Source organism: Elephantulus edwardii, unplaced genomic scaffold, assembly GCF_000299155.1.
Source record: "Elephantulus edwardii isolate Elephantulus edwardi_28Jun2011 unplaced genomic scaffold, EleEdw1.0 scaffold00005, whole genome shotgun sequence".
Lineage (NCBI taxonomy): Eukaryota > Metazoa > Chordata > Mammalia > Macroscelidea > Macroscelididae > Elephantulus > Elephantulus edwardii.
Genome location: NW_006399755.1, coordinates 26,414,910 through 26,440,503, shown reverse-complemented (window position 1 = coordinate 26,440,503; position 25,594 = coordinate 26,414,910). Strand labels below are relative to the sequence as shown.

Here is a 25,594-nt window from a genome sequence, read left to right as displayed (position 1 = left end):
GATCATCAGCTGAGCATGAGGACAACCAATTAACTGGACTACAGTTATCTTCTGTTAGTGGGTTGTTAGGTTAGTTCAGCTGCTAGATAATCAGACATCCTGACAAAATGCTCTTTCATTTCATTAGATAATTAAGGAAGAGGTAGCTAAGATGGTTTGAAGAATCAAGAGGTAAAGAAGAGAGTCATGATGAAAGTGGAAGTGGGTGAAAGACAAAGTTCAAATCTTGAATTTTCCTATTTCTGCAAGCCCATCTTAAGTGTAATTTACTGCTTCACAAAAGTTGTTCTCAGCTCAGTTGACACAGCTAGATTTACAAGCAGCCATTTGGCAATATGCAGGTATTTGAGAACTGACTTGCATTTGAAGTTGTGTGACATTCCACCAGGCAATGGCTGAATCCCAAAGTCCACATACTTGAGTAGCAATTTGTAATATGAGGAGAGTGGTATATGGAAAGGGTAACCTCAGAGTTCCCCCTCTCCCTCCTTTCCAGCCCGTGCCCCCTTTCAGAGCAGAGTTAATGTACTCCATTGGCTATCACATGTCCAATATTTACATCAGTAAGATGTCCAGCCTAAGGCTCTTTCAGATTGTATATAATCCATCAATGGGCTCTTAATTGATAACACCGTTTCAGATTGCCTTTCAGACTAGCTAGAAACAGACTCCCATAAATTATAAGCCATTCTTAGCTTCATTTATCCCAGACTAGGTTATGTATCCATCCATCCCACACACATGTGCATTCTTTTGCTTATAAACCACCCCTGCCAAATCTCTCCTTTCTAAATTGACACTGTGTCCCTGAATTCATTCAAATAACTACAAGTTTGACAGTGTATGTGTTATATTATGGTGCCAGTAATGTTTTGCTCAGGTTTTTTTCCTGCTTTTATCCCTAGTTTCTCACTCACTCTTCTTTTTTTTTCCCCCCTTTCAAATCCCTGCTGAGCTATTTTCTTGTGTGTGGCCTGATCCCTAAAGAGAGTTTATTTGAAGAGTCCAAGGAAAGTTGTCTTTGCTCTCTTGAGTTATGCAATTGAGGTGAAAGTAGAGGTGGGAGGTAGTCACTCTCCCCAGAAGAAAAAGTGTCTGGACTTTTTTATTGTGTTTGATTTAAAGAGCATTTGAAGTTGCACCCTTCGATCTTGGTAGCGTTGTAGTCTTCATTGAGAAGCTGGATTCATGGGGTGTAAGGGGTACAGATAAGTCACCTTATGGAGGTAAATGCTCTAGACAGAACAGGTGGGCACTTTAGCCTGTAGACTATTTGCTAGTTTTGGTGTCTTTATCCCTGAGAGCATGGTTCTGGCTATGTGCTGCAGGTTTTTCTCTTTTCTTTAGAATAATATGAAAATTGGGCATTAGCAAAATTCTACTAATAATATAGCAAGGAGCCATGTCCAACCTAAAAACAAAAGAGTAGAAGTCAACCAAGCTAATGATTTCTGCTTCCTTTTAATGCCTCAATTAGTCTAGCTTCACGATTGCACAGAGGTCATCAAGGGACCTGGTAATTATTTAAAGAACATTTAAAAACTATCCAGTCACTTAGAAATCCAGGTTCTTGAGGTTATGAGAGTCTGTGGTGCAGTGGTTAGGTTACAGTGCTCTGCTGATAACTAAAATGTTGGCAGTTTGACCTCTTCCAGTCTTTCCATGGGAGGAAAACGTGGCAGTCTGTTTTCATAAAAGCTTACAGCTTTGTAAGTCCCATTGAATAGTTCTTCTCGCTCCTTTAAGAATTAAATTAAACCACTGGCAATTGGCTTTTTTTACTTTTTTTTTTTTTTTTGGCTTTGTTGTTGTTGTGTACCGTCAAATTGGATCTGACTGGCACAGGTGGAGATTGCCCTTCCTTCTCCAGCAGAGCATCTGGTGGATTTGAACTGCGTGCCTTCAGGATTACAGCACAGCTTCTTACCACTAGGCCACCAGAGCTCCCTTGGCGATTAGCTTTTGTTTGGGTTTAAAGTATATATAAAACACCTTTTGTTGTATAAATAATGTGAAAATATGTTCCATAATTTAAAGCTGATGAGAGAAAAGAGAACGTAATATCATTATATATAATCTCACAATTCTTAAAACTTGACCAAGGTATTTGAGACAAAGTCTCACCATCCTTGCCTCTTAAGAACCTTTTATTGTATATCTGTTTGTGTGGGTGTATATACTCATATCTTATATCTAAGTAAAATGATATTCTGGACCACTTCAGTCTTTCCTGCATCCATCATGATATTTGGGGAGCTCTAGTGGTTTAGTGATAAGGAGTTACATTGCTTATCCAAAGAAACATGATTCAAACCCACCAACTGCTCTGTGAAAAGAAAGACTCTCTCTCCTTCTGCCATTTCTTGCCTCTGAAAACCTGCTGGAGGGTCAGCTATGAATTCATTCTTAGTCGATGATACATATGAATATGATCATAATGTTGCCTGTTGGTCCAGTGGTGATGATTTTTGTTTTATTGATGGTGAGATGTATTGAAGGCTGCAGCCTCTGAACTTCTTTATCTTCTGCAAGCAAGGTTGTGTAATCTGCATAATACACATTGTGATGGGTGTTCCGGCAATCCTGATTCTACTATATTCTTCTGTCTTGAGAGCAGAAAATGGGACATAAGGGCACAGGGCCTTGAGTATCTCTCAGAAAGGGCCAGAGGATGTGAGGAAGTATACAAAGCGTCCCATAGCCCAGCCCCAAGGTGTCCCTAGAGCCTCAGCAGCAGCAAGAGGTTTATTTATTCATTGTTAACTCACAGACTTTACTCACAGTTGTAGTAACAAGATTAGAGTTTACTAGGGAAATAGGTTAAAGAGTAGGAAAGGCAAAGAATATCACCCAGTGCAAATCCAGAGTTTATCCCAGTAGTCCCAAGTCACAATACCTTTATTAGTCCAGTTTCCACTTTCAGTTCAGCAACACAAACTCAAGAAGCCTCAGGTATCCTCAGTCATCAGCAAGGTTTACCTCAGAGCTGCTTCTAAGCTTCTTCTAAGTCAGCTTCTTCTTAATTATCCAGCAAGCACAGCAGAACCTCTAACAATGGCTTTTATCTCAGGGTTCCTCTAGTTTCACCTTGCCACAGTTTCTGCACAGCAGTGCCACTGCCTCTCCACCACCATCACCAGGGTCTCACACCAGTTTCCCTCAAGTCTTGCTGCTCATTGTGGGAGCAAGAATCTTTTCCTAGTCCCATAACTATTGATGATTTTCAAAACCATGTGCCTGCCGGAGACCACAGGGTGCTAAGGTAATAGCTTAAAAAAGCCAGCTTTAGGTAGTAAACACCACATCTTCATATAGTTCAGCATCTCAAATGATTTGCTTAGCATACATATTGAATAGGTATAGAGAAAGCATCCAACCCTGAAATTCATTTTTCCTAATATGTAACCATGTCCAAACAACTGCTTCTTGGTCTGTGTATAGATTTTTCTTGAGCACTTGGATCCAAAATCATGGTAATAGCAATCAAAGAATTAAAAGACCCATTGCATTGAGAAAATCTGTTAAGGACTTCTTTAAAGTCTTGATGAGGAAGGATATTAGTTAAAAAACTAAGGTGTGCATCATGCAAGTTAGACATTTCCTATGCATCTGAATGAAAGTTGGAAATTAAATATGGAAGACCTAGCAAGGATGGATGCCTTTGAATTGTGATCTTGGAGAAGAGTATTGAATGTACCATGGACCAAAAGAACAATCAAATCTGTCTTGGAGGAAGTACAGCCAGTGTACTCCTTAGAGGCTAGCATAGTGAAACTTTGTCTCACTCCTTTAGACATGTTGTCAGAAGAGGCTAGTCCTTGGGAAAAGATATCATAGTGGGAGAGAGACAGAGGGTCAACAAAAGAGAGGAAAAGCTCCGATGAGATTACTTGACACAGTGACAATGGGTCTTGAGCATGATGAAGAGTATCATGATGGTGCAGAATAGGTCACAGTTCAGATCTGTTGTTAAGAAGGTTGCCATATAGTTGACTTGACAGCACCTAGCAATAGTCTGTCTTACTACCTATATTCATAATGGATACAGCCTGTTTTTTTAAATTTATCAAACATATTCTGAATAGTGTTTTGATACATATAAACATACTTCTGCATATTTATTCTAATGCTTGTAAAGAAAAATTTAACAGCAATTCACTCTGGTTCCAAATGACCCCCTAGGCAGTTTTGCTTGCATGCTTTGTAGCAGTTGATGTGTAACCTTTTTTAAACAAACAAACAAAACCCTTCCTTTGGTTTCTGTGAAATCTTCTCTGCCCAGTCCTTGCCATGTCCCTTTTCAGGCTCCTCTTGGTTTATCCTGCTCCTGAAGGTGGATAGCCCCACACATCTTCTCTTTTCCTCACCACACTAATTGTCATCTCTCTAAATAATTCTCGGTTCAGCTTTCCTCTCTGCTTCTTGTAGGTGGAAACCCTATTTTTGTGGAGGCTGAGTTTTCAATCTAGTGCTTTGCTATATAATAAGTATACCCCAAAAAGCAAACTGCCATTGAATTAGTTCCAGTTTATAGCGATCCTCCAATGGGATTCTAAGACTATCAATCTTTAATGGGATATACGCATCTTTCGCCCATGCTTGTATTGTTAGGTACTATCAAGCTGAGGATGACTCATAGTGACCCTAAAAAACAGCCACTCTGAACCCTGCACTATCCTGTGTCATCTACACCATCACCGACATATTGGAGCCCATTGCTGAAGTCACCTGTCAATCCATCTCACTGGGAGCCTTCTTTTGACCTTCAGTCTTTCCAAGCATGATGTCTCCCTCCAAGTAATAGCCTCACCTAGCTAACTATTCAAAATGGAAAATGAAACTTCACCATCTTTACCTCCAAGGAACACCAGCTGCATTTTTTTTAAGACATTTGTTTGTTCTTTTTGCAGTTTAGGGAATATTCAGTACTCTTCTCTAGCACAACTCAAAGGCATCAGTTCTTCTTCTATCATCCTATTCATTGTTCAGCTCTATGATACATAGCAGGTGATTGAGAAGACTATGCCTAAATCATGTGTACCTTACTGTCTTCATTGCTCTTCAGTATATTGGAAAGGTCTCTGATAGTGGACTTGCCTATTGCAATATATCTCCTAATTTCCTGACTCCTAGCACAAAAAATGTTGATCCTTGATTCAATCAAGATAAAATCATAGACAGTTTCAATCTTTTCTCCATTTAACCTAACATTGACTGTTGGTCCTGTGGTGAGGACCTTTGTTTTCTTGATGTTGAGATGTAGTCCATAAGGAGTGCTATAATCTTTGATCTTTTGCAGCAGTGTTTCATCTCCTCTTCACTTTAAGCAAACAGCTTTGTGTCATCTACATAATGAATGTTGTTGATGACTCTCCCTCTCTAATCCTCATACCATGTCCTCTTCATAGAGTCCAGCTTCATGAATAATTTCTCAGCATACAGACTGAATGTGAAATTCAACCACCAGTCTTTTGGTTAGCTACAAACTCATGAGTTACTACTTTACTCATAGCTAACCTTCCAGTGGATTGACAAAGCTGGAAATTGCATGGGAGGAGATTATTCATCTTTATCCTGCAGAGCCCCTGGTGAGTGTGAACCACCTAGGAAGTGCAGCGTTTGAGTAGCTATACACTCCCTACAGGTTATGCCACAAAAAAAATCCCGGGTAATTTAATCTCTGCAGATTATAAATCAGGTAAAACTATAGTGAGACTAAGTAACAAAATATGAAAGAAAAACACTGCATTGAATTTTAGTGCTTTATAAACCCTTTAATACTGTTTATAATTACCATCAAAATCAAGAACAAATCTCAACTTCATGTTACAGATGAGAAACAAACCAGAGAAGTTAACTGATCTACCCAAAGCCAACAGCAAATTCTTGGAATTGGCATGTGTCTTAATTATCTACTTCTGCTACAACAGAAATGTCACTCAACTCAATGCATTGCTGTTGCGTTGGAATCCTCCAGTGGGTTTTCAGAGGCTGTAAATCTCATGGGTGGAGATTGCCCATCTTTCTCCAGGGGAGCAGCTACTACTGGATTCTAACCACTTGCCTTTGGATTGGCAATGGGATTGCTTACACACTAGGCTTCCAGAACTCCCTAGAAATGTCAATAGTGGATAGATTTAACTGTCTATGAAATTTGATTCTTTGAGGGTTTAGAAAGATAGACGTTTGAATTCAGAATGCTGACTCTAGGGGATGTTGTGCTGGCTCTGGGAGAGACTTTATTCCTGTCAGTTCTGGAGAAAAGCCCTTGTTTCTTGTCAGCATCTGTAGGCCAGCAATTTCTTAGAGCTCTTCCTTTTTCTTAGCATTCTTCTTTTCCTGAATCGGGTAGGTTAACCACATAGGGTTCTGGGTTCAAAGAACTTCGTTCCCAGTTCTTTTTTTTTTTTTAAGTCCTGGGTACCTTCTCTCTGCTTGCTTCACTCTCCTTTTATCTCTTATAAGATAAAGGTATTGCAGGCCACACCATAAGGAAACCACACACAAGGGATTGGTGTATGATGACATTAAGGGTGTTCTATCCCATCATTACACATGGTACTGTTAACTGAGAAGTCAGTGATTCACATTAACCATGTATGGAAATTTGAGACAGAGGATTGGATTTGCTTCTGGGGGTATTTTCTTTTCCTTCTTTTTTGAGTTCTCATGGTATTTATTTTGTTTTCCTCAAATGTTTGCAATTGCAGGGAAATACTTGTACCTGAAAGGTACTATGTACATTCTCGTTTCTTCAAGAAATATGCTTGGTTATGTCTGTCCTTCTGTGTGCTTAGAACAGTACTTATATTTCATACTTGGCTAGCTAGGCAGGGAGGCAGCTGTGTGTTTTGCTGAGTTGTGTTGAGCTAAGCATCAGAAAATCTAGAGTGCCTTAAAATGGGAGGTAGCAAGCAGAATGTTTTTTTCTTGTCTCTGTGTCTTATATCTCTGATACTGCTGAGAAAAACCAAAATCACAGGGCAACTACAAGTGGTTTGTAATTCATCTCTTTCTCATTGGCCTCATGATTTAAGCATTAAACCGGGAAAGCATGGCATTGGGGGCACGACTGGTTTTGTTTTGACTGGAGAGGCCGATGACATAAGAAGCAGTCAGATGTAGATGCAAGAATTGGAAAATATTTGAGTGCTACAGAATCTGGAACCCATATGTTAGAATTATGCATAGAAAGTTTAATGCACTATGCAGGCAAATGTGAAACTGTGTAAATGAGAAGTAAAGGACTCCTGGAAAGGAGTAAGGTAGTATTTTTTCAGCTGCTCACCTGACAACAGAATATGTGTTATGGTTGATAAGCTGGTGGCTATTGCAAAATTGTGGATCTTCTTTTAAATTTAGCATGTTGAGTCTGACCGACTTACAGCCGACCCTGTAGCAAGTTTTCAGAAGCTTCAAATCACATGGAAGGAGATGACCCATCTGTCTCCCACAGAGCAGCTAGTGGATTCAAACCATGTGCCTTTGGGTTGGCCATTCAACTCTTTACCACTAAACCACTAGAGCTCCCTTAAAATTAGCGTGTTGTTGTTGTGTACCACTGAGTCAGAACCAACCCATAGCTAACCCTCCAGAGATTTCAGAGGCAGTTAATCGCATGGGAGGAAACTGCCCATCCTTCTCCCACAGAGCAAGCTGGTGGATCTGAACCACGTGCCTTTGGGATTGAAGTGCAGTTTCTTACCACTAGACCAAAATTAGGATAGGGCCTGTAAAAGATAAATACTTGCTTTGTTGAAAAGTCTTTCACAGAAGGAAATAAGTGAATAGGTTCTCAGATTACCTCTTTTCATTTAGGATTTTTTTTGGGGGGTCAACATTTATAAATATTTTCTCTACTCAAGAGTTTTAGCTGTTAGGATGCTCTGGGAAAGAGCATTCAGCGATCGAGGTAAGCGCTGGAGATCAGCTCTAAGAACACTCATCCCTACTGTGTCTTCTCACCAGTGTCCCCACTGCTGCCTGCAGAAAACCTTACTCTGGTTTAATAGAATGTGTTCTTAACCAAACCTGCTCTTCAGTGGCTTTGCAGTTGGAAATGGACTTGTCCTAAACATGTGACCAAATACGAAAGTTAGAGCTACACAATTCTGAAAAGTTATTAAGGTGGGCTCATGTAGCAATAATTGTGAGAATGATACAATACCAGGCAGTATTTTATTTTATTGCATAAAGTACCTATGATGTAATACCAGCCCAAAGGTGCCTTATAGCACAGTATCTTACATACAAAAAAAATGACCCCAAAAAAGCACAGAGCCTTATAATATTTAAAAGGAAAGAGGAGATAAGCCAGATGATTTGTTGATCCAAAAGACCAGCGTTTGTCTTCTGTGGTTTCAAAACTGCAGGTTACAGTTAAGTCACTTATCTTCTCTCAGCTTTCATTTCTACCTGCACTGCAGTCCTGAAGGTGTGTGGTTCAAGACCATCAACTGCTCCACAGGAAAGGATGGGCAATCTCCTTCTGTGTGATTAACTGCCCCTGAAAACCCACGGGAGCATCAGCTATGGGTTGATTCTAACTCTCTGGTACACAACAACAACAAATACTATAAAACCATTTTTAAAATTTCAAAATAATTTAAGTGTAATGTATAGGATAATGTTTGATCTGCTATTCTGATTTTTATTTTAATTCCATCTCCCTATTTACTGGTTGTTATGTGTTTGGCACCTTAGAAATTTTCATTCGGGAGATAAAAATTAGAGAAAGACAGTTGGCATGGTAACACCATTGGCCTTATCAAAAATATTTATCTAAATATCATACTTTTTTCTCTTTTTAATTATGATATGAGCAAAAGCTTACAAAGCAAGTTGGTTTTCCATTCAACAATTTATACACATTATGTTTCATCCATGATACTGATTACAAGCCCAACATTGGAGCAGTATATTTCCAACTTCCCCTCATGTTTCTCATTTCCATTCATTTTTCTTTCCCATCCCTTCCTGCCTTGTGAACTTTTATCACTGGGCTTACATGGATCTTGTATAATTGGCTGTTAGGTAGAATATAAAGCATTATCTTTGTAGACTGTATTATACAAATTGACCTTAATGTAATACTCCTTCAGTTATGATCCTGAGCTCCCAAACCCAGCCATTTATTCCCTCAAGGTGTCTTGTGACAGCTAAGAAGTTGTCATAATTTTACATCCCACTATGTTCACTCTACTATATACCCTGATCTGTTAAAAACACATGCAGGTGTGTGTAGAAATATCATCAACCAAACCTGTATGTTTGTCTATTCATTGTGTCTATTTGCTTAGATTAGTGTCTGTTTTTACTAATAATGCAAAATTGTATATATAATCAAACTACCATTGCCGTTTTTAACTCTTGAATATCTCTCTAAATATCATACACTTTCAATGATTGATTTCTTAGAAACATTTTGATCCTTTCTGAAGAGGTATAAACTTTAATTTGTATAAAATAGAAACAATATTTTCTTTAGGATGAATGGGTATCTTTGTATCCTCCTGATCCTACCTAGAGTTGTTTAGTTGTTACCACTTGCATAATAGTAGTCACTGCAAGGACTTTCCTTGTTCTTTGTAACCAGATTTCAAATCTAAATAAATATTAAAAGCAGCAAGAGTATATTTCCCCTAGAATAAACACTTTAATGTTTAACCTGGTACCCACAAAACCTTGGGATACATGGATAAAAGTCAGCAAAAGATGATGAGGCTTTGTCTCACATTGTTAAGAGAGGCTATTCCTTGGAAATGTGGAGGGTTGGCAAAAGTGAAGAAGATCCTCAACTAGATGGATTGGCCCAGTGACTGCAGCAGTGGAGTCAACGATGTCAAATATGAAGATGGCACAGGATAAGACAGTCTTCAGATCTCTTACTCATAGAGTCACTATGAGTGTATTTAACTCAACAACACCTAACAAGAACAATGAATTTGAGTGTTAAATAAATTCTATGTTTATTTTCACTAACGACTAAGTCAATTATAAATTAAGGCAACCGTCCTCCTTATACTTGGTATACCATTTTTTGTCACCCAAGAAATCATTATTTTTATCTTGCTTAATAGCTATTGACAGTGTCTTGAAATATAATTCATGCTTATCATTATATCCAAATTATAGAATATATTACACCTGCCACTAACTCTTTTCCTTTTTTTAATTTTTTAACTTTATTTCAACATAATTGTTTACAGAAATCCACTTGTTATAGAATGCAGTTTAATTTTAACTTATCCTACTCGACAGCACATAACAACAACAACACACAATTTAGAACAAAAACTTAATACATGGCTTAAAGTTTTTTTTAAAAAAAGGACTTATAATCTGATTTTGGTTTTCATTTATTACCAATACAAATGTATAAAAGTTCCTCCCTCAAATGCTGCTAAAGCAGGCAGCGAGAACCATGAGAAATTTACCTTTGGTTTACTTCAGAAAAACACATTTTGCCCTGGAAAAGTTAAAAAATTGGTAACAACAATTCCATTGTAGTAAATCTTTCTTAATGCATACCATCATCAGGATTCAGATCTGTTCATACAGTTGCTATGAGTCATGCTCGACTCAAACAACACTTACCAAGGCTCTTATATTGTTACAAACTCATATTTTTTAACAATTGGAAACGTCTTCATTAGAATACATTTTGGTTGTCATTTTTAATGTTTTCTTTTTAGACACTCAGAGTGTTCTGAGAAGGGGCCCATAGTCTTCCTCGGGCCGCTGAGGGTTCATGGTGTAGCATTGATCCTTAACTTATGCCTTGGGGTTGGCTGGAGGAGGATTTGTCCTGATCTCCTGACCAAATATGAAGGTTACCATTACGTTGTCTGAAAACCTTGCAAAAAATTTTAGGATCAGGCTCAACTTCCATTATGTGAGGGAGGGTCATCGCTGTTTGAGGCAGGGCTTTGTCCAAATAACCGTTAGGTATTAAGTGTCTTTCCTGCTTTTAAGTGCTTAACGTGAAAGAGATTTTATAGTGATCCCCATAATTAACTTAATACTTGAGAATAGAAAACTGTTCCTCTTACTGTTCTTGCTTATCACATTGAGTTATCTATGATATTTCAGGATCTTTGAATGCTAATATTAAGGGGTTTTCCCATCATTTTAATTTAACGACCTTATGGGTACTGTTTAGATATTTCATTTATGTAACTTGTGTGTCATGGTTTGTGTTATGTACCATCAAGTTGGAACTGACCCAGCAGGTTTTCAGAGGCAGTTAATCACACGGCAGGAGAGTGCCCATCTTTCTCCCACAGAGCAGCTGGTGGATTCAAACCACTTGCAGCACAGTTTCTTACCACTGTTGTTGTTTGTTGTTATGTGCTATTGAGTTGCTGCGACTCATAGCAGCCCTATGTACAACAAAACTGAAGCCTGCCTTTTCCTGAGCCAGTCTTCCAGACTCTAACACACTTACCATTGCTCCAGTTACTAGGTGAAACCATCTCATCCAGGGTCTTCCTCTTTTGCACTGTCCCTCTACCCTTCTGAGCATGATGTCCTTCTCCAAGGACCAGTCCCTCCTAGCCGTGTGCCCAAAGTATGTGAGACGGAACTTCAAAATCCTAGCCTCCAAGGAAAAACTTGATTTCACTCTCTTCAAGGTAGACCATTTTGTTTTCTTGGCAGTCCATGGTGTGTGTAAGCCTCTTCACTTGCACCACAACACAAAGGCAGTGATTCTTCTTCTGTCATTCTTAGTCACTGTCCAGCAAGTAATTGTGAAGACCATGGCCTGGATCAGGCACACCCTAGTCTCTAGACTGACATTGTTGTTTCTCAGTACTTTGGAGAGGTCCCTGACAGCAGCAGACTTTCCCAGTGCAATTCGTTTTTTTATTTCCTGACACCTGGTGCCAAGAGTGTTGATTGTGGAGCCAAGTAAGCTGAAATTCTTAACAACTTCAATCTTTTCTCCATCTCTCATAGTGCTGCCAAGTGGTGAAAATCTTTGTCTTTTTAATGTTGAGCTTCCATCCATACAGTCCTTGACTTTCAGCAGCAAACACTTCAGGTCTTCCTCAGTTTCAGCAAGCAAAATTGTGTTATCTGCATAGCATAGGTTGTTAATGAGTCTTCCTCCAATCCTGACGCCACACTCTTCTTCATATAGCCCTGCCTCTCCAATGATCTGTTTTGCATATAGATTGAAAAGGTCTGGAGACAGGATGCATCCCTGAGGACTGCTTCCTGGTCCAAGGTTTTGCATAAGCACAATCAAGTGTTCTGGGATTCTCATTCTCCTCAAAATTAGTCACTGTTGTGATCCACTCAGTCAAATAATGCCTTTGCATAGTCGATGCTCTTTCTCTTCTCCTCTACCCCACCCCCAGCTTTTTTTTTTTTTTTTTTGCGTGTGTGTGTGTGTGTGTGTGTGTGTGTGTTTGTTTTGTTTTGGGCTTTTTTGTGTTTTTGGTTTTGGTATAAACTTAATTGGAGCCAGTTGGAGGATTTTGTTTTAGTTTGTGCGTGTGTTTTTTTTAGCTACTCGTAAATCTCTCTACTTTCTTCCTTTCTATCTTGATTCTTGTTAATGTTGGTTCTTTGAGAACATTTTATCCAAATCCATTACTTTCACATGAGAACATTAGGCAATGTCATGGGACACAGCAATGAAGAACCTTGGCCAATGTCTCTGTTCATTTGTTTACTCATCAAATATGGACAAAGTTGGAGCTAAACCCAGGGATGTGATAGGCGCTGAGAAGAAGCTGGTGAACCAGGCTGCCTTGGCTTCTGCCCTTGTGGCACATGAAGTTCCTACAAGGGACATTCAAGAAACAGCTGCAAAGATAAATAAAAGAATATCACAACTTTTTTTCTATGAAGAAAATGTTCTAAGTTCTGTTAGAGTAGAAAATTATTGACTTACAGGGTCATGAAAGAAGATCTCGCTGAGAAGCTGAAATTTCTGATCAATCCTGAAGAATTTAAAAAGCAGAAAAACCTTAGTGCTGTACAGGAGCAATGACTTTGTGAATTATTGCCTAACTTGGGAGGGACTGGAGAGCATTATGCTGAGTGAACTAACTCAGTCCCACAAGGATAAATATTGTATAAAACCATTATTGTAGGATGAGTATAAGGACCCAGGAGGGGTGGAGAGGCTGGAAGCAGAGGGATGTGGATGTGCAGGGGGAGGGAGGATTAATCATCGGGTTGTATAATTTGATGGGGGGGCAGTGATGGAAATGGAAAAAATTTGTTTGAATTTTGTAAATAAACTAGTAGAAAAAAAATTTTAATAAACAAAACAAACCTTAGTGCTGGAAGGGCAAGAGATTGGCTTGCCCAAGGATTCACAGCTGACTGATTAGAATTACACCGATGTGCAGTATAATGAGCTAAACAGGAGGTAAGTGAGGTTGGAGACTGGGAAGGAGCCAGATGATGTCAATTATTACAGAATTTGGAGTTCATGCTAGGTGTATGTGGGAAATCTTTGGTGGGTTCAAAACTAAGAAGGGTTAGGATTTGGTGTGTGTTTAGAATGAGGCCTCTCAATGTTGTGCAGACAGTGAATTTCAATTTACAGTAATTATGATACTTCAAGATGAGATTTTAACTCAAAACTTCTCACTTCTGGTCCATTCTAATTCATCAGGTCTTCCATCTAGTTTATCAGAGCCAACCTGGATGAGCTAGAATGTGTTCAGTCACCCTGTGCCCTCATCTAAATGACTTCCCTATGTTATTTAAGTAAATAAGTAAATAAATAAAGATAAATAGGCCCCAAAGCTTATATATTTTACCTGTTACCTGCAGAAGCAAGAGTTTCACGCATATATATTTCTCAGTTATACAAAAATCTATCACTTATCTAAATTATGTTATTTATTGTCTCATGTCTCTGAAAGTGATGAGTGCTATAATAATTGTTGACTTTATGTTATAAACCATGTCTGCCATTTTCCAGTTGAACCAAGTCAATAACCTCAAGAGTGGATGAACTCTAAAGTTGGACCACCAGATGTTGTATGCTGGTCATAGTAGCTCAGTATTTGTTTTCCTCATGGGGTTAATTACCTGCTTTACCCATGTTGTGACTTGATGGCACATAACAACAACAACCCATGTTGCTGTTGGTATTGTGTACCAGAGAGTCAGAACCGACCCATAGCAGACCCTTCAGCGGATTTCCAGAGGCTGTTTATCACACAAGAGGAGATTGCTCATCCTTCTCCCACAGAGCAGCTGGTGGCCTTGAACCGTGTGCCTTTGTGACTGCAGTGCAGTTTCTTGCCACTAGGTCACCAGAGCTACTTCTTATTAAATTATAAAATAATTCCTTTGGTCAAGTGCCTTAACAGTATATATATTATGTATTTACAATCCAATGCAACTGTTTTGATTGAGAAACCTCATAAAATGTACACATTTATTCTGCCTCTGTAAGAAATTCTGGGTTTTCTAAGAATCACCGATTTGTTCAGCCAGTATTTCATTGACTCACAGAAGCACAGTATTGTTCAGGAAAGAACAAAATCTTTGAAGGCAGACATTACAAGATCCAAATCTTAACTATGCCATTATGACCTTCAGTAAGTTAATTCTGCATCTGTAAAATGGGCATAAATCTCTGTAAATGTTTATGAAAATTAATAAAATATAATTATAGAAAAAAATGGGCATAAAATAACTCATAAGGTAATGATGAAAATTGACACACCACATATAAAAATGTTTTGTATGGCGCTCAATGCATTTTTGCTTTTTTATTATCAATAACATATTTTTTAAAAAAATACTTTAGTCAAGATCAAATTGACACTCAATGAAGTGTAACTATTTTAAGTGAGGACAGACAGATTGAAGTCGTGCTCAACACGATAGACACACAGTAACTATCACAGTGGACTCAAGCATCTCAGAGATCATGAAGATGATGAGGTTCAGATGTGTTGTTCCAAAAGTTACTGTGGAGTACACGCCCTTGTCCATCAGGAGAGGCTGTCAGCAAGAGGAAGCTGCGGCCCACCAAGGCTGCACTAACTGATACCTTCAACAGTACACAGGATAAAATAATTTCTTGCAGATAAGCCTGAGCATATAGGTTTCATAGTTGGTCTTCCAACCAGGGATTGCAATGGCCTTTCTTATACTTCAGAATATACCAAGACAAAAGAAGATTCTGATAAAGAAGTTTTTCAGTGTGGGGTCAGAGTGTTTATCAAAAAGAAAGCACAACTCACCCTTTTAGGAACAGATATGGACTACGTTGTTGTTGCTGCTGTTGTTATGTGCCATGAATCGTTTGCGACTGATAGCGACCCTATGTACAAGAGCATCCCGAATAATCTGTTCTGCATACAGAGTGAAAAGGTATGGAGGCAGAATACATCCCTAGCAGACCCCCTTCCCAAGTTTGAACCTTGCAGTGTCTCCTTGCTCTGTTCTGACGACTGCCTCTTCTTCAGGTATAGGTTTCACATAAGCAAAATCAAATGTTCTGGGATTCCCATTTCTCTCAGAGTCAGCCACAGCTTATTGTGATCCACACAGTCAAAAGCCTTTGCATAGTCAATGAAGCACAGATAGACAAATCATCCAGTGAATTTGTGTTCAATAACTGAAACATCAAAGGGACATGTGGCTATGGAGAAAACTTTAACATCTGAACTCTTAGGATCCCCTATGCTGCCGTGTGCTGGGATACCATGGAAACCTTGGGCCTACTGAGGAAATTGTGTGACTGTTGTGTTGTTAGATTCATAATGCTGCTGTCTCCTGAGAAACATAAAGGGAAAATGTGAATACCAAGAAAAAAAAAACCCAAAAGTTTACCATGATTTGTCAACAACACCTAAAAAGAGGAATTTAGTGTACACAAAGCATGCATTTTGACCTATGTATAAACCCAATGACAAAGAAAGAAGAAGAATGTGTCTTCTTCTGAATTGAGTGGTGGTGCTGGAGAAGAGTCTTGCATACCATGGCCTACCAAAAAACAAACAAGTCTGTCTTGGAAAGGGTGAAACCATGTTTTTCCTTGGAGGCTAGGATTTTGAAGCTCTGTCTCGCATACTTTAAGCATGTAGCCAGGAGGGACTGGTCCTTGGAGAAGTTCATGATACTCAGAAGGGTGGAGGGACAGCACAGGAGAGGAAGATCCTGGATGAGATACATTGACACAGTAACTGGTGTGTCAGAGTCAGTAAGACTGGCTCAGGATAGGGCAGGCTTCAGGGCTTTTGTACATAAGGTCACTATGAGTCACAGTCAACTCAAAAGCACATAACAACAAAAACAATGATTTGTAAAATCATTCTAACATTAGACCTTTTATCAGTTATCTCTTTTCTGGGTCATGTTGTATTAGTTATCTTTCTCAACCAATACAGTATTACTGGGAAAGGGGAATGTAGATTGCTAGGACTTTCTTAACCTGGACACTCTCCCAAAACCTATTCAGTGTTATGAGTTGTTGTTGTCGTCGTAAGGTGCTGTCGAATGAGCATGACTCACAGTGGCTTTATGAATGACAGATCTGAGCCCTGTCCTATCCTGTGCCATCCTCATCATCTCTGATATACTTGAGCCCATTGTTGTGGTCACTGTGTCAACCCATCTGATTGAGGGTCATCTTCTCTTTTGCTGACCTTTCCAAGCATAATGTCCCAAATAGCCTGTCCTAGCAACATGCCCAAGCATGTGAAACAAAATTTTGTCATCTGTGCCTTTAAGGCGCATTCTGGCTACTCTTTCTCCAAGATATATCTGTTTGGATCTTGACACTCATTACTTTTCTCCAAAACCACAATTCAAAGTCATCAATTCTTCTGTCATCCTTATTCATTGTGCATCTATCAAATGCATAACAAATGACTGAAAAGACCATAGCCTGAATCAGGCATACCTTAGTCTTCAAACTGACATCATTGTTCCTCAGAAATTTGGAGAGGCCCCTGTTTTAACAACACACAACCCTCTAGGACAAATGTACATGAAGTCTATTGATTATGAATCAAACCCAGATCTCAGGTTCTAGTAGGTGATAAACCACTGACCTATTGCCCTCAGGTGTGAGGTGGGAAGAGATAAAAGACTAGAAGATTGCAGAGGCTACACTAACTTTTAGCTTGAGGGTAAGTTTCAATGAATTTAAAGAACAAAAGCAACCACAAAACCTAAAAAACATTTACAACTTACTTTTCATTTACAACAGCTTTAAAAGAATTGCCAGGTTCTCTAGCAATCCAGGGCAGTAGCCAGCCCTATGAGCTTTCCATAAGTCACACACAACAGTACACTAGAGGCTTCTGTGGTGACCAGGCCATAAAAGGGACATTGGCCAGATGTTGAAGGATACTTTCTTCCATTTGCTTGAGGTAAGGCACAAGGTCGCAGGCAGACAGGAAGACTGGGCAATGGCCCAAAGTTTTTAGTTGAGTTAACGTGAGAAAAGGAGGAAGGAATTGGACCCCACAGGGGTGCAGAGATGGAGCAAAGGGAGGAAAAGGGAGTTTTGTGAAGATTTGGAGGCAAGGCAGTGATCAGTGAGTAAGACCCTATCACCACCACTGTCCACAACCCCCAGGGGCTCTGTGCTGTTGGGGACAGGGGGTCTGCTATATCTCACCACAGGCATTGTCACATTCATCAGTGACTCCTAACAGGCAGTAAGCAAAGGAAAAGGGAGATGAGAAAAAAGATGGAAACTGTAGGTAGGGTATATATAACTCCTGATTCTCACATGAATGATCTGATCTTCGGAAGCTAACCATCTTCATAAGTGAGGAGTGGATGGATTGCTCCTCCATATGTCTGTCTGCGTTAGGTGTGTAGTAAAATTGAGACAGATATAGACCCTGCCCATTAATAGCTTAAAGCTTAATGCTATGCATTATGGGCAACAGATTGGGTGTCTGCCCAGCTTTTCCTGGAAGACTTCCAGCATTTCTAAGGAAAGACCGAGTGTGCGAGACCTTATTCTTGGATACCAGCCCAAGTTATGAAGTGGCCACATACCTAACAGACTCGTATGAATGGGGTAAGCCCCCTCTGGGTCGCCTGCTTGGAGAATAAGACTCTCATTCACCTCTAAGTGTAGGTCAGGGTGGGGGCCCTCCAGGAGATGCACACCATATTGATAGATTACTCGTGGGCCCTCGGGTCCTCATTACCATCATATCCATCATCTCTCTGCTAGTACCAAATAATGGATGAAATTTAATCAGGTGCCAAAGGAGTCCTCAGCAGCAGAAGAGTTTGGAAAACCTTGCCTGATACAGCACTATAGGCTGAAATTAGAATGATCTTTTGTGGTGAGACTAAATGTATCTTGCACTGTATGAATCCTGATTTATTTTTTAAAACATTCTTGCTCCATTGGCTCCGCTTTTAATAGTTGCACTGCGGCCTGTTTATTGTTACAGATGTTACTTTTAAATGAGGTCATGGAGCTTTCATTTGCTCCCAGGCAGTGTCTGCCTTCTCAGTGCTGGGTTGAGGACTGGCTGGAGAACAGTGCTAATATGAGCTCAAGGTTAAGGTTTCAGACTCCCAGAAGACTAGGGAGAAAAACTGCCTCTTCTATATTCACACCCATTCACATGAGCCCAGTGCCTCAAAAGAGCATGTGGTCATCTCAGCCCAGGTGATCAAAGACCTTGGTGAGGGCAAGTCACCTGACAGTATGGAGAAGGAACAGGCCTGGTCAAAACACTTCCTTGGGTCCTATGTTCCCTGTTGTTGTTGTTGTCTGTGAGACTTCCAGGCATCATGTCACCCCCCCCGAACCTATTTGCTCAGTGGTGTAAATGGTTAACATGTTCAGTTGCCAGCTGAAAAGTTGGACGTTTGAGATGCATCTCAGAAGAAAAATATTTTACTATCAACCATTGTAAACCCCACAGAGCACAGTTCTATTCTGACATAAATGAGATCGCTTTGAGTCATAGTCAACTTGGCAGCAACTAGTTTACATGGGGATAGTAATTTTTACTCCTGAGTTAATGTTGTTATTGCTGTTGTTAAGTGCTGTCAAGTTGAGTATGACATATAGCAACCCTATTAACAAAAGATCTGAGCCCTGTTCTATAATATCATCATTTATCTAGTGTTCACAGGGTTTTCAAAAGCCTGTTATTTAAGAAATGGATGTCATTCCTGCTTCTAAGTCTGCCTTAATCTAGGAGTTCTACCAAACCCTGCCCACCATGGGTAACCGTTATGGCATTTGACACACCAGTAGCACAGTTTTCGGTATCACAGCAATCCCAAGATACCTCAGTACAGCAAACTGACAGACAAGTGCTGTAGCACTTAGAACAATGTTCTCCTTAAACACAATTAACACTAGTCCTAAGAGCCAAGACAATGGTGAAGAAAAAATATGCTACAGCTGTGTGTGTGTTCGTTAAAGACAGGAATAGAAAACAAAACTCAGTTCCATAAAACCGATTCATACTCATGACAACTTTCCATCTGGTTCTTAAGTTGGTAAATGTTTACAGGAGGAAACTGCCTCATGCTTCTCTAATGGAGCAACTAGTGGACTTGAACTGCTGACCATTTGCAGTGCCTCCTAAGGCATTGCAAATTCTTTAAATCTCTCGTGTACATTTTGCATGACCTACTAAAGTTTGAACCACTGATCTCTTCAGTTAAACTTTTGTTGACATACAGCTCCAGTCATTCATTTGCATTTGTCTATGCCTGCTTTCTTATACAACTGAACAGTTGGATAGTTGTGACAGAGATTGGATGAAGCAGAAATATTTGCCTTTTGGACCTTTACAAACAAAGTTTGCCATTCCCTGAGGCAGCCCTAATGGTGGAGAACATTATTTGTTATGCTGCTAAACTGAGAAGTTAGCAAGTTCAAATCCATCAGCACATAGAACAAAAATGGGCAGTTATCCCTAGACTGTTAATCTAAAAGTTGATTTTTTAAACTATTAGCAAGACTTGATGTGAGCAAGGCTTGTGGTAGCAAGAATCTGGTGAGAGTGAGACCCTAGTGTTGGATAAACTGTAGCAAGGTGTGAACTTGGCTTCTTGCATGTGTACTGGCCACATTAAAGGTTTGGCCTTTCTTGTCAGTTGTTTGAAGGAGAAACTGACTTATAACTACTCTGAGGCAAACCTTGTTGTTTGGTTTGGTTTTGACAGCTGAAACTGGAGCCTGGACTAATTGAGGAATTGTGCCTTGGGACTGCTTGGCTAAAACTTGGATTTGCATTGGATAATATTCTTTGCTGGCCCTATTTTTCCCCACTTACTTCTCTAATAAACCCCGTTCTCGGTACCACAACCTTGAGTCTGTGAGTTAGCAATAAAAAAAGAACCTCTTGCTATTGGTGGAGCTCTATAGGAACCATGGGGCTGGGCCACAGACTCTTTAGCTGCTTTCTGCTGTAGGTCAGTGAGGGACTGTGCTATTCTCATCCCTTCTGGCCCTTTCAGAGAAATACTCATGGCCCTGTGACCCCATGTCCTGTTTTCTGTTTCTCTTTAGACACCACACTAAGGTTTTCAAAAACTTGATGGAGGATTGCTATGAAACAGAATCAACCTGACAGCAGTGGGGTTTAGCGGGCATAGGCAGACTAAAGGAAAGTGTCTATGAAGATATGAATATTTAAAGCATTAATGCGTAGGGGTTAGTGGGAATTCTAAATTGCTCTATGTGCCTATGGAGGTCTGCCCCATTCTGACCTAATGTAAATGTCTGTGCCATTAACACATGGTTGATTTCTCTGTTGTGCAGAGAACAAAATGGCATTTGTGAGAGCATTGTACAGGGCTTGGCAAATGTTGATTCTTTATTTTCATTGTTTCAAACACTATCATGCATTCTCTGGCCCTGGAAATTGACAGGGAAAATACTGTGTCACTTTTATAGCACAATCACTATGTTGTCCCAACATTTTCTCTTTTATAAGTTATAGAATTATAAGTTTATTATGTTGGTCCTATTGTCCTTACTTCTTCCTTCTTTGAAATTAGTCCATAGCTGGTGGAGCCAACATGCATGTCCACACTTTCCAGGAATAAAGATGAAACTAGCTTTTTTAGCATCCATTACAGATCAAGGTTTTTTATTTTTATAAAGATATACATGATGTTCTGTGCCGTTAAGTTAGAACTAACTCACAGCTGACCCTCCAGTGGATTTTCAGAGGTTGTAAATCGCACAGAAGGAAATTGCCCATTGTTTTCCCATGGACCATCTGGTGGATACCAACTGTTTGCCTTTGAGTTAGTAGCTCAACTCCTTACCACTAAGCCAGCAGAGTTCCTTAAAAAGACAGATAGCTATATGGCTAGTTTAACTAGCCAGGTGGTATTGTTTACCTTTACCACAGAGTGAGAACCAACCCATAGCTGAAACTCAGGCTGGTTTTTAGAGGTAGTTAACCACATGGAAGGAAAATACCCATCTTTCTCCTGTGAAGTAACTGGTAGATTTGAATCATTTGCCTTCAGGTTTGCAGCATGGCCTCTTACCATTAGGCCCAAACCTCCATGATACGTAAAATAATGAAACTTTTACTAATTCAGTGAGTTTTTTATGGTCAAAATAGTGATATTATATTTTTTTTTAAAAAAAAATAAAAGCATGGAGGACGAGGAGAAAAAAAAAAAATAGTGATATTACTCATATTGTAGGGAGCTCTGGTAGCCTAGGGGTAATTGAAAGGTAAAGCTGTGCTGTAATCCCAAAGGCACGCAGATCAAATCCACCAGCTACTCCACAAGAGAACGATGGGCAATCTCCTCCTGTGTTGGATACACTTCTGAAAGCCACTGGAGGGTCAGCTATGTGTCGATTCCAACTCGATAGCTAGCACTCAACATACAATATTTATATTGCATAACTGTCACAAGTACTTATTAAATTTTCCATCATCATAAATAGAAGATCCTTCCTTCATTGACAGTAACCCTCCTTTCTCTTTCTCTGTCTCCTTTCGTATAACCAAAATCAAAATAACACTTTGATTCCTATACCTTTGAGAGTTCTAGGTTCATCTAAATGAGATTATACAATATCAGGTTGTGATTAACTTATTACACTCAGCATAATATTTTCAAGGTTCATCCATGTTATAGCATATAACCTTATTTCTCATTATCGTTGAACATTATTCCATTGGAATAATGAATTATACTTTGTTCCACCATGTATTGTAATTGTTGGAATAATGTTTTTATTTTGTCCTCAAAATACTTTTTAAATGGCAGGGGTACTTCTACACAGTAAATAAACTTAAGTAATGGTGAGCCTCATTCAGGAGAAAAGAGGCAGGAGCCAAAGAGCTTCATTCTGCATTTTATCCCATATGGGACAAAAGCAAATGATAGGCATCCACATACACTGTCATTTGATAACTTACAAGAACTTGGCCTTTGGCCCCCTGTCTTGCTAGGTTGGCATTTCTAACAGTGACTAAATGGAAAAGTTTTCATTCTCCTGCTCTTATACTTTGGAGGTAGTTATATTCTCAATCAGGGTGCTCTGGTGGCCCAGTAGCAAGGAGTTGCGCTGTCAGCCCAAATGTCCTTGACTCAAGTTCATCAGCTGCTCCTACATGTCCCTTGGAAGAAAGGTGGACATTCTCCAGCCTCTGAAAAACCACTGATCAGCTGTAAATTGGTTCTGATCCAATAGAACATAACAACAATGTATTCTCAACCTCGTGTCCCAGTGGTGAGCTTCCACTGTAGTGTGTTCCTAGCCTGGTGTCTGGTATGTTGTCTGTGGTCATTTAGCATGTGTGTCAGACCACTTCCTCAGGATAACAGATAGAACTTTCCCAACTTTGACTTTCACAGTCAATCCTGGTGCCTCATTCAAATTCTTAATTACACCCAGAGATAATTATTAAAATGTTCAGTGTCTATTATTGCTGGCCTCCCTCAATTAGTCTGAAAGTCTTTCATAGGTCAGAATTTTGTCTTTTTTATCTCTTTAATTCCTGCCCCATAAAACAATTATTTGTACTTGGGAGACCAAGAATAAATGAAGAAGAGTGAATAAAGCAGCAAAGTAGGCAGTTAAAATAGTACTAGGTACAAATACAGTAGACTAGAGAGAGCAGGGCTTTAAACCTGAAACAAGACTTGCTTGTGCAACTAGGAATTCAACTCAGCCAATTAACAGGTGATGAGGATGGCATAGAATAGGGCCAGAGTTCTGATACATTGTTCACATGAGTCATAATCAAGTCAAGTCACTATCGGTCATATTTAATTCAGTGGCAAACAACAGCAAGAATGGAACACACCACTGTAGTAGGTCTGTGTTCCTGACTATTTATTGGAATGGACATAGTTCATGTCTAACTGCACCATGCATTGTGACGTCACAGATTATCTTCTCCCCTGCCCCTGTGGATTACAATGTGGTTCCCAGCTACATCCCAGAGATCTTTTAATTTCCCATTTTAGACATTAAATCCCTAATTCTAAGTGTAATATGAAAGCATATTCTAATATGTCCAGGCTTCATATTGAAGCCATAGGGATTTTGGTAAGAAGTTTAATTGAATCAGAAGAGAATGTGACTTTACCACTTACTAGTTGTGGATAGTCATTAGTTCAAAAAACTCTTTATTAGGCACTCATTGTACATTGGTCCTGGTCCTAGGGGAACAAAGCCAAGTTTCTGCTTGCAGAAACCTTAAATTCTAGCAAGATAGGTGACACTTGGCATTGATGAATTCTGTGATAGAAATAAAACCTTCTGTTGCACTGGGGAAGTCTGTAGTTAGGGACTTCTCCAAATTATTGAGGAGTAATGATGTCAATGTGAAGACTAAGTTGCATCTGAGTAAAACCATGGTCTTTCCAATCACTTGCTATACATCCGAGAGCTGGACAACGAATAAGGATGACAGAAGAAGAATTAATGCCTTTGAGCTGTGGTGTTCGGGAGCAGCATGGAATATCCCATGGATATTCAGAGCAAATAAGTAAGTCCTGAAGAGGGTGCAGCCAGGGTGCTCTTTGGAAGTACAGACAATAAAGCTTTCCCTCACATACTTTGGCCAAGTTTCTGGAAGGGGCTAGTCCTTGGAGAGGGACATGATGCTCAGAAAGGCAGAAGGTCGAGGAAGGAAAGACCCTCGACCAGGTAGACTTGACCACAGTGACTGCCACAATGCACCCTAATGTGTCAGGAAATAATGGGGGGATGGCACGGGATAGGACAGGATTCAGATCTGTTATTCATCGAAGTCTCTCTAGGTTGTACTCAACAGCACCTAACAACACAATTGTTGTGAAATGGTACTTAATTTATTTGAACATGAGTTTCTAGCACCTACCTTGCTAGGTTCTATGTGAATTAGTTGAGATTGTTTCTGGGAGTGCTTTTTCCGTAGTAAAGGGTCATTGTGACATCTCATCCTCACAGTAACCTAAACAGGTTCTTGGCTATATGGATGTGTGTGTGTGTGTGTGTGTGTGTGTGTGTGTGTGTGTGTGTGTGTGCATGTGTGTGTGTATTTATACACTAATAGGGACCTCTGGTGGCTTCATATTAAGGAATAGAACCACCAGAGATACCTGGTTTGAAGCCACCAGCTGCTCCATAGAAGAAAGATGGGCAATCTCCTCCCGTTCATTTTACTGCCTCTGAAAATCTTCTGAAGGGTCAGCTCTGGGTAAATTCCAACTTTACAGTACTCAACAACAACAAAAAATTATTATAATACTACATACTATTCTCAGGGTAAGCAAGCCACAGTTTGTTGTGATCCACACAGTCAAGTGACTTTGTATAGTCAATGAAATATAGATAGACGTTCCTCTGGTACTCCCTGCTTTTAGTCAAGATCTGGCCAACATTAGCTATAATATCTCTAGTACCACTACCTCTTCTAAACTCAGCCTGCACTTCTGGCAGTTCTCTGTTGATGTGCTTTTCCAGTCATTTTTGGATAACCTTCAGCAGAATCTTGCTTGCATGTGATATCAGTGATATTACTTAATAATTTCTGTCAGGTTACCTTTCTTTGGAATGGGAACAAATATAGATCTCTTCCAGTCAGTTGGCAAGGTGGTTGTCCTCTAGATTTCTTTGCACAACTTGGTGCGCACGTCCAGGGCAGAGTCTGCTTGTTGAACTATGTCAACTGGTATGCCATCAATTCCTGGGTCCTTGTTTTTTGCCAATTCTTTCAGAGCAGTTTGAACTTCTTCTTTTATCACCACTTCACTTTATCATACATTGTTTCATGAAATTCTTCTGTGTCCACCAATTCCTTTTGGTGCAATGACTCTCTATACTCTTTCCATCTTATTTTAATACTTCCTGGATCATTTAATATTCTGCCCAAGGTATCCTTAAGTATTGCAACTTGAGGTTTGAATTTGTTTTTAGTTCCTTCAGTTTAAGAAATGCCAAGTGAGTTTGACCCTTTTGATTTTCTGACTCCAGATCTTTGCATATCCTGGAACACTTAATTGTGCTTGTGCAAAATTTCTACTTGGACCAGGAGACAGTCATCAGAACAGAGCAAGGAAACACTGCATGGTTCAAAACTGGGAAGAGTATACAAAAGGGAGGTGTCCTATCTCCATACCTTTTCAGTGTATATGCAGAACAGATTATCTG

At 39.6% G+C, this 25,594-nt stretch overlaps 1 protein-coding gene and 1 pseudogene across 1 annotated transcript in view; both read left to right on the top strand.

The window, feature by feature from the left end:
• Positions 1-25,594, top strand: part of CACHD1 (cache domain containing 1) — a 358,380-nt gene that overhangs the window by 230,576 nt on the left and 102,210 nt on the right. The window lies entirely within an intron of this gene.
• LOC102856233 lies at positions 14,561-15,647 on the top strand (annotated as a pseudogene).